This window comes from Diadema setosum, chromosome 7 (genome assembly GCF_964275005.1).
Source record: "Diadema setosum chromosome 7, eeDiaSeto1, whole genome shotgun sequence".
Classification (NCBI taxonomy): Eukaryota; Metazoa; Echinodermata; class Echinoidea; order Diadematoida; family Diadematidae; genus Diadema; species Diadema setosum.
The window spans coordinates 11222485-11233142 of NC_092691.1; the positions used below are offsets into that span (position 1 = coordinate 11222485).

General features: G+C 36.6%; 1 protein-coding gene across 2 annotated transcripts in view; it reads right to left on the bottom strand.

The window, feature by feature from the left end:
• The window catches only part of LOC140230841 (beta-hexosaminidase subunit alpha-like), a 47665-nt gene extending 44583 nt beyond the window's left edge, over window positions 1–3082 (bottom strand). For both annotated transcript variants that reach the window (XM_072310986.1, XM_072310989.1), the window contains exon 1: window positions 2971–3082. The gene's annotated coding sequence lies outside the window, so the exon portion shown is untranslated. The remainder of the gene's footprint in view (window positions 1–2970) is intronic.
• Window positions 3083–10658: the final 7576 nt, after the last annotated feature.

Genomic DNA, 10658 nt, shown 5'->3' on the forward strand with positions numbered 1-10658 from the left:
TAAATATCACCTGTTTAATTATTTACCTCATGAATTGATGTAAAAATGAATGATGTAGGCCCAAATTAACCATTTTAAATATTGTACGTAATATTTAAACTATGAAATGTAGTGGAAAAGAGCCCTAAATGTGAAAGCTGAGTTCTTCATTCACAGAATATTCTCATCTTACGTCTGAATGTATTTATCCATCTGACTATAAATATTCATTAAGTTTTGATGGATAATGCAAACAAGGTTTAAAAAATATATTTTTGCAGGCACATAGAAGGAAGTAGGTACAGTCTCTATGAACTCGGTATGCTACACAGTTGTTTGACCTATGGTAACGTATTTGGCTCTTCCCTTTTAATGAAAATGAATAAATAATTGTTCAACTTATCAATGAATCTTGGGTAGTTCTTCATATGTTGAAAAACACTAGAATAAATATGCAATAAAACACTGAAACTTTTCTCGGAAGCGTTTCATAAACTACTTTTTGCTCTTTCAAAGTTTGGTAACGTATCTGGCGTACCGTAAATGAATCTGTCGGTGAAGTTACAGAGCAATTTCTACTGAATATTCTTCATTTGAACATAACTTTAATTTTTTTATGGAAGCGTCATTCTATGCAGAACTGTTTTATGAACACTTTGTTTTACATTATTTGTCACCGTGGGTGCCCTGAATTATACGTAACGTATCTGCTAAATCTGAAAAGCAAAAAACTGATATGCTGAATCTTAGCTTCGTCTTGTAAAATAAACGTTCAAAGTTGTTGCATAGAATATGAAAGTGGCTGGGTTTTATAGAATAGAACTTTGGAGTTTATGAGCACACAACGATTTGTTTGTAAAAACATTTACAATTTCTTTTTCAGCACTTTGATTATGTGGTAACGTATCTGTCGGAAAACTTGGCATTAAGTTGTGAGACACTGACGCAGAAAGAAAAATCATGTGAAAGTGTTGCTCTTTTTCACCTCTCTGTCCTTTTGGTGTAAGAATATAATCCTGAGGTCCAACAAAACGAAGCATGTAATGTGTAGGGATGAATTTTGACCAGATTTGATTTCCCCAGAAAGCAAAAGACCAATGAGCAAAATTCGGTCACGTATCTGGGGTAACGTATCTGTGGTAACGTATATAGTCGATCATATTATTATGATAGTGATATCTACCAAATATTTCTCACTTGTACTAAACTTTAATGTTGAATCGATGCGTCATTCCGAGGAGTAATGTATATACAATTTGTCTGACATTGCCATATCTGTCGCAGTGGGTGGCATGAAAAGTATGTAACGTATCTGTTCAAATAAAAGTGTAGAAAACCGATATTTCAAACATTGTACCGTATTCTCAATAAAGAGCTGTTGCACAAAAAATCTAAGTACTTGCAATGTATGAAGTATATCCTCAGGGTTTCATATACACAGGGTCATTGCATAGTCTTGTTATTTTCGCAATGCTGTAACACTAAAGAAACTGGTAACGTATCTGGCGGTGAACTTGGCGACAGGTTTCAAAAGGCTATAAAAAAAGAAGTCAATAAAAATTTTGGAACTTTTTGAGTATTGTGATTGGCACATATATGCTCATCGTCCATGAAAATGATATTTGGAAAGTGTGTTTGTGGATGGAGAGGAGCAATAAAACATAATTCTGAAATAGCCGGCGACACTGCGTTTTGGGGGTCTTAACGAAGTTTAACAGCAAAATTTTATACAAAAAGGCCGACAACCGCATTTGATCGTGTTTATTTTTAACAAATAAAGTCCTCGTGATATATTATAAACATTTAAATAGTATCTAATAGGTTTCAGGGAACCGCAAACTGTCATGGAATGTCGGCGACACCAAAATTCCGTATTTGAACGCTTTTACTGAGAATGGGCCATATAACAGTTTACAGTGCGCAGACCAGGCAAAGTATTGCTGATCTTGGTCCATGTACTGTTCCACTTAGCTTGGATGATGACAATCTGACAATAAAGAAAACTGCAATCCTAGTACTGTAGTAGTACAAAAGAAGGCCGGTGCTGATGTAAATAATGTACTTTTGCATCTCTGCCCAGTCGATATCTCAAATTCTGCCTACCCAAACTCCACCAAAATCACCTGGGAAATACTTCATAGTATACTCATACATTGACCGAAAGATCGGTCTGTATCTGGTCGTCGGGGAAATGTTCCGCGGAGACTGCGTCTGGCTTCACGGATCCCCTCCTTATACGGAGGAGAGCGATAACGTCAAAAAAAATAAAAGACGTCCTCCGGACAGACGGATCTTTCTGTCTGACTCATACATAGCTTTACCAATATTTCCAATCACTCACATAAATGGTCGCTAACCCCGGCGCGGGGCGCTGTAACATACTGGGGTTGCTGCTGCGGTTAAAATGGTCGCATACTCTTCACTGTTTACAGCTGGACTAAAATTTATACGAGTCTAATTTTACTATTATATTAGTAATAGTAGGCCCCCTAAATTTAATAGGTTGCTGGATGGAGCTGGGATGTGCAAAAGTGCATGATTGCCGACGTAATGATCATGTTTACAATTGTTGTACTCTAGATACTGACAAAACAAACTCAAACTGTGATGATCACCAATAGTAAATTTATAAGTAAATTTAGACTATCATCATGATCATCATTACTAAGTAAGTAGTAAGTACACGCAGCCGCTGTCGCTACAGCGGCTGCGTGTAGCTACATCATTACAATCCTGTGACATTGTCTACTGTTCATTCACAAACCTCAGGTTTTACACAACTCTGCAACTTTTTGGCAGTTTTTCTGACCATGCTGTCTTGCTGAAGACAAGCCTACGTCTAGACCTAACATTTGAGATTTTGAATTGGAGGAATTCAGGCAACATGATACAGGAAGAAGTAGAGAACTAGAAGCTAACGTTTAATAGAAGATCACCGAATAATTTTAGTTAGGCCTAGACACTAGAGCTTTGAATTTGAATTGTACTTACCACCACTTTAATTCAATAGTTGGTTTGTGCACATCTGCAAATGCCTCTATCACTGTCTATTCACCTGGCCTGGTTTATGACGATATGAGGTTAGAATCTACTGGGTATAAGAACGTACACACACGGGACTATTGAACATGCCATACACAGTCTAGTACACGGTCGTACGAATGCACGCGAGAAATCATGTGACAAGTTTTCTGGCGGTGGTGATCATGTGACTTATCATCCTGTGGGCGTTTGCTGGGCGTTCATGGTGGGAAGCCTTCAATGCTAGACTGAGGCCTGGGGGGCGTTTCATCAACGCTTGTCAGCGCCGACAACTGTCGGCGCTGACCAATTTCAGCAAAATCCTTGGTTTTGATTGGCTGAGATGTTCTGGTCACTGACTGTTACTATGGTGATTCAATTTGTCAGCGCCGACAAACGTTGATGAAACACTTGCCCCCAGGGGGGCGTTTCATCAACGAGTTCGTCGGAGGTTTTCACCGACAAATCTGCTATCAGCCAATCAGACGCAAGGATTTCAGTAGCTTTTAACAGTTGTCGGTGTAAATCACTGACAAAAAGTTTCATGAAACACCCCCAGGTCTCGAAGATTATTATCAAAACGATGAAATTCTGTAGAAGAAGAATTCAAGAATTCAAAACAAGTATCCATAAAAGGTGTGCCGGGCATAAAGCCAGTGCTCCTCATTGTTAGGCCCTATAAAACGACAGAATGTACAATATTGTAGGCCTATACATTGCTTTGCATAAAAATCGTCACCTCGGGGAAAAAAAAAAATATGTCTTTCATACGTACTCGATCGTACCGCTTACTAAATATAATCGAGTACAATACAATAATGTTAGGGCCTACATTTTTACGGCGCTCCTTCGAACTATATTAATTAGTCGCTGCTTGATATAGCACTTTTCATCACATCATCTTGAACACTGCAACTGCTACATTTATAGGGACAACATGGGCCTATGTCTTTTTTCTGTTTATAGGCCCTACACCCAAAACAATAATATTTCATATCTAACACCAAAACCAACTTACCAAAATTAACACACCATGCATAACAAAACACATAGACTGTACCAAAGAGACCAAAGAAACAGGAACCCCTTCCAGCACCCGTATAGCCGACCTATATACGTATGGCCAGAAGATAGTAAACAAGATGTGAAAGATAGGCTTAACGTCTCCCGTCGATTCTTGACAGAGACAACCCTCAAAAAGAAAGAAAGAAAGAAAAAAAAAAGAAAGAGAGAGGAAAAAATATCTTTCTATCAATCTATCACCCTCCCTCTCTCTTTTCTCTCTCTCTCTCTCTCTCTCTCTCTCTCTCTCTCTCTCTATATATATATATATATATATATATATAATTACATATATATACATATATATATATATCTATTCATATACCTGTATATATATGTATGACACATAAATGCGCAATCTAAAAATAATGCGACTTTGATCTCAGTCTGGTGGAAGGTCAAAAAAAGAAATTACCCCCCCCCCAAAAAAAAAAGAAAGAAAAAGGCACGGGCTCCAGACATCGTGCCAGAGTGACTGTCTTCTTATGATAATAATATTGTCCATACTAGGCCTATAATGATATATGTGCCATAATATCTCGCAGAAAATGTATATAAGTGCCGTAATATCTCGCAGAAACAGATTATTAGGTTATTATAGGTTATTAAGTTATTAGGTTATAAGTTGCACACGTAAGATTATATTGAAATACTCTCTCGGACACCATGGAGAGAAACAAGAGAAGAAAGTTAACAATAAGCAACAACAACAACAACAACAACAACAAAAACAAAAACAACAACAAGAATAGACGCCGTATATCAATTGTTGATCTTTATTACCATCGGGATAAACTCACTGATGAAAGTTTTCAGTCGGTGATCTCTGACAATGATATTGATAATGATGATGACAACAGTGATAATAATTAAACGAATGAATGAATGAATGAATGAATGAATGAATGAATGAATAAATAAATAAATAAATGAATAAATAAATAAATAAATACATAAATAAATAAATAGATAAATAAATAAATAAATAAATAGTAAAAATAATGCTAATAAGAACAATAATGATGATAATGATGATGATGAAGATCATCATCATCATCATCTTCATCATTATCATTCAGGTTCCTCGCTCCATACCCAGGATTTTTTTTTTTTTTTTTTTCTGGCGAATTGACTCCAAATTATACTTGCTTTGTATAAAGGACCGGCAAGGCCACGCAAAGCTGAGATCTGAAAAATTACACTATTCAATACCTTGTAGTGATAATGGATCGGCTTATCAACAAGAAAATTATTCATATTTTTAAAAGAAACATATCACTTTATGCTGAAGAAGAAGACAATACTCAGTAATGTGGAATTGAAAGTTAACAAATAAAATTTTTGAATTCCATTCAATCCTGGATGAGAAGAAAAATAATTTTATGGAATATGAGATTTTAACAATAATATTGTTCAAACTGAAAAGGCGATGTCTGTCACGATCAATGATTTAATTTCGTAAGTTGAATTCATTGATAGTTAAGATTATCTACCAACTTTACTTGAGGATTTTACTAAGTGTTGGGTTGCAGTTCGGTGTTGCCAAGATTCGTTAAATTGAAGGTTCGTAATTCTAGTAGTCAATAGGCCTAATGAGGTTCGTTATTATTCCAATGTTTTAACGCATTACCACCCACATCAACGTATACGACAACAATTAGAACAATAAAAAAAAAATGCAAAGTAAAAATTGATCTGATATTTTTGAAGAGTAATGTTTTCAATCTTCTGGATGAGATAAAAGAAGAAAAACACATGAATAACTGCATTTTTCCGTTGTGACGTCGATAATCTGATATTTATAGGTAAAGAGAGTTTAAAAAAAAATGTGAAAGAGAAAAGCTTAGCTGATATAACAGAGTTACATCCCTTGCATGCGCCGGCAAGCGTATCAAGCACTGTGACATAAGATACCTTAGAGTAGACAGCAATCGTGGCAAATGAATAATTTATTTTCCTCCACGTTTCCTTTTTTTTTTTCTAAATCGGGAATTGTTTTGTTGTTGTTTTCTGGCAGAGAAATTCAAGTAGTGACAGCTTAAACATTGACATCAACAATTCACACCAACTCCCTCCCTATTTGAAATTAAAATCCGACTGGCTCTTGAGGTGATGTAAATATTTCATCCGAGCCGACTTCACAGGGACAATCGGGATACTATACAGTGCGTATCAAAAAAAAAAAGGTGATCCAAATTTGAAGAGCTACTATTTCTTAATCGTCAGCTATGGAGAGCGCAATATTAGTTGAGAAGAAAGGGGAACTCTTTCCCTGTACATTGATACCTAATCATATTGACAAATGTCATGCATGACTGAGCACATGAACTTAAGAAACAACAATGAAAAATATTGCACTTTTTCCAAGTTTGAGTGTTATCGTGAAGGAACAATGATTGTCTCACTGAATGGGTGCTGAGATCTGTCAATGAAAGCAGTCAGCTTAACAGGTTTGTGTTTTTCTAACCTTTTATGCTCCACAACTTTCAACATGGCTACGTTGTCGATAACTTGGTCACTCCTAAAAAGGCTATATCAACCCATAGGGCCTCATCCACGTCAAGCTCTGCTTATAATAACGGTCCCCTGTATTGATTTCCCCTTTGTTCACATATAAAGACAGTATGCCTTAACATTATTGCTTTGATTCACATGTTATTGCAGACCGATGTTGTTATGTAATTGGCAATTCTTGTATTGATTTGTATGTTGTACTCTACACTTTTTTTTTGCATACTCTGTATCATTTTGTTTTCATTTGTTACTGGAGAAAGGAAATGCAAAAATAAACCAAACTAAACCAAACCATTAGCCGTTTTCTCTCTTCATGTTCAAGGCATGGTTTGTCGCGGACTGTGTTGAATATGAACACAGAAAGTGGAACATGCGGGTTGGCCTTTGTGGGAGTGACAAAGTTGTGAACCATAATATTATATTAGAAGAAACACTAAGCATAAACTCTAAACACAAACCTGCATTCCTATACAGGTTGACCTATTAGCCACCTTCATTGACAAATCTCATCCATGCAGGGAGACATTCATTGTTCCTTTATGATGACACTCAAACTTGGAAAAAGTGCAATATGTCATTGTTGTCTTTAAAGCTCATGTACTGAGCCATGCATGACATTTTGTCAACATAATTAATTATAAACGAAAAAAAGTAAGAGTTCTCCTTTCCTCACAACTAACATTGTGCTCTCCAGAGCTGACAATAATATTCTTAAACAGTAGCCCTCCAAATTTGGATTACCTTTTTTGATACGCAGTGTAAGTGTTGTAGGGGTAAGGTGAGGCAAACCAACGACAACAAAAGCAACAACAACGGCTGGACTGACTTTGATATAGTCTTCCTTTTGGTAATATAATATGCTTTGATAACAATTCTTGTCATACTAAATATAGATTCTGTGGCTTGACAATCAGAGAACAGTATAGAAAACACGAACATTCTTTAAGAGGAATTATAGAACAATTCCAATCTTGATCATCATACAGTTTTTGTCTGTCAACAAGGATGTTCCCACCCGCTTTTCAAATGTGCCATAGAGATGTTACCCCGTTCGTTCCGCAATTCTCTAAAATACTTCAATGTCCCCAAACGAGATTCTTTTTGCCCGTCGACAGAGAGCGAACAGGTTGGTAATACACCTGTGCGAAAGCAGTCAAGCGGAGCATGCATCCCCTCCCCACGGTCAACTATACATGACGTGCCCTTGAACAATAGAAATAGAAATATCGATCGGGTGATGTATGAATAGAGCGTGCGCTGACGGGCTCACAGACTCTTTTGTTCTACACAACATCAGGCGCTATAATGCGATTACTGGGGTCACGAACACAGAAACCTACTGTGATCAGCTTTGATCGCTATCAAGTACATGTATGTACATGTTCATCATGTTCATACGAGTTTTGTAGCAGAGCAAGTGCAAACTATATGAACTACACTCTGTAAATCAGAACAGACATGACAGAGGTAAAAATACTGTGATATACGATTTTTTTCCAACAGAAAGAGAACAAGACAGTGCTCATAGAATAAACTCTAAGCTTTTTATCAAACCCATTTTGGGGGACTTTATAACACAAAGAAACATGAATTTAGGCCACGAAAGCAGGCACTCGTGTCTTCATCTTGGGAACCTGGGGGGTGACGTGTTTCATAAAGCTGTTCGTAAAGTTACGAACAACTTACGAGCGAATGGTGATCAGTTGCGATGTGCTATACTTACTAGAATTTCAATAATTCACCACAAGAACTGATCACCAGTCGCTCGTAAGTCGTTCGTAACTTTACGAACAACTTTTATAAAACAGGGCCCTGGTATACCAGGTTTCCTTATATCAGTTGCTCCCACGGTAACCTAGTTGAGTAAGGTTCCCGTAAGGAACGGGTTACATTATAAATCCTACAGCAACCACGGAAAGCATGCCCTTACCGTTGTTTTTTTTCCCTCCAAGCATACCCATGTGTTTTTTTTTAATTTGATTTGATTTGATTTGATTTGATTGTTTCACATCTCAAAGACAAAAACCATGATACAATCGATAGAACATAAGACTACACATAACGTCGTAATCAAAAGGGAAGACAAGGGAAGACAATTTTATAAACATGAAATGCGGGGGACTTGATAAAAAGTGTTCTTAGTTTTACTACTTGGTATATCATATCTTATCATACATTATGTGATCCACTTTTCGTTTTGTACGTCTTTTTTCTTTAATTTGAAATTAATCAAATTATGTGATTGTTTTATACTCGTGCTTCATATATACAGCCTGTACTATAAATAATATGCCTTGCTTCACTCCATGCTGGATGGAAAAAAAAAACAAAACAAACCCAGCATCCGTAAACCAAATTGTTTGTGATAGACCGATTCGCAAGCATCTCATAACCTCCATTACACCATTTTTTTCCTCATCAACTGAGGGACTTTGAAGGCAGGAACAGAAAAAATATCGACATTTTAAGAAAGGTTTTTTTTTTTAAATTATTATTCAGAATTTTGCATAATTAACGTCCATTTCGAGAAGAAATCCCACCTTTGGATTAAATTATAACTCACCAAATTGGATATCCTAGAAAAAATAATAATAATGGATATTATCCAATTAAGTCTGTATTGTTTATTCTGTAGGTGGCTTTGTTGGAAGAATCATTGTGCAAATCGACTCAGTACTGAAGAAATGTACGAGTCTGTCTTTTGAAATAACATTTGGGGCAAAAACATTGAAAAAGAGTTACAGAAGTTTGATCAGACATTACGTTATGTCGCAGGGCGTTCAGGGATATCAAGATGATTGCATGCTTACCCATACAATATACAACGCACAACAAAACACCGAGCATAATACTGAGAGATGTTTTGTGTTTCAGATGAATTTAAGACCAAAACCTTAATTATAGAGAATTGACTAATAACGAATATGAATAGATTATGTACAATTTCACGACAATCAATCCAGAGAACAAACTGGCAAACCGTGTATGGATTTTCAGATCATTGGATATAATCAAGCAAACTATGATATGGTTTAGAATATTATGATTACGTGTCGATTGTGAGACACCGTAAGAATTGCTGAATAGCGGGGTACATTATTTGATATACACTGTTCCATTTTAGGAAATAGGAAATCTTTTGTACATGGGTACTCAAGGTGACTACATCTATAATGTTGTGAAGTGGAGGAAAAATCACGCTATAAAGGGACGGCTGTGATGCCCTACATTTTTTGTATAAAAATGTTTGCTCTTCGCGGTTTGTGACTGAGGGTGAATTGTGTTCATGTTTTGTTGTTGTTGTTGTTGTTGTTAATACTTTTATTGTTGGGGGTAAGTAAATATTCTATTATATATGTATATGTATAAATAAATATATATATATATATATATATATATATATATATATATATATATATATATAATCCAGAAGCACTCTTTGAGGTTGATAACTCATGTGAAAGCATGTGGTCTTAGCAGTTTGTTTGTTTGTTTGTTTTGTTTGTTCATTTTCCATCTGAGAAGATGGCTGGATAGCCCATATTCAGCCACATTAAGCTGGTCTTCCATGGGGTCCAGTTGGATGTGAGGTGGGACCACTTCACCGGGTTAAACACCGCTCTTTGCGATGAATGAATGAAGCGGGATCTTTTACGTACATGAGTTGTTACTCTCTCACACACGGGACCTCCATTTTATGTCCTATCCGAGGGACAGAGTGTTTTGCCTCTTGCTAGAGGGGACGGTATGCTTACACACAACATTGTTCAGTCCAGACTCGGGTTCGAACCCGGGCCGCGTGATCGTGAGGCAGACGCGCTACCGACTGAGCCAACTCACCGTTTTGTAAAAATGTATTTTCCCCTCTCTTTTGTTAACGGTAGTTTATCTTTATTTATATCAGGATATCACTGCATAACACGCATTGAGTTTTGTTATGAATAGATAGACCGTTTCTGCAATGTATTACACAACTTATGATGTTTCTGTTCCTTCAGCCTATTAACGAAGCATTTCATTCACCTGCTCACGTCTATCATGTTCCCAGAGACTCCAACTCTCCCGCTTTCGACGGGAGATTT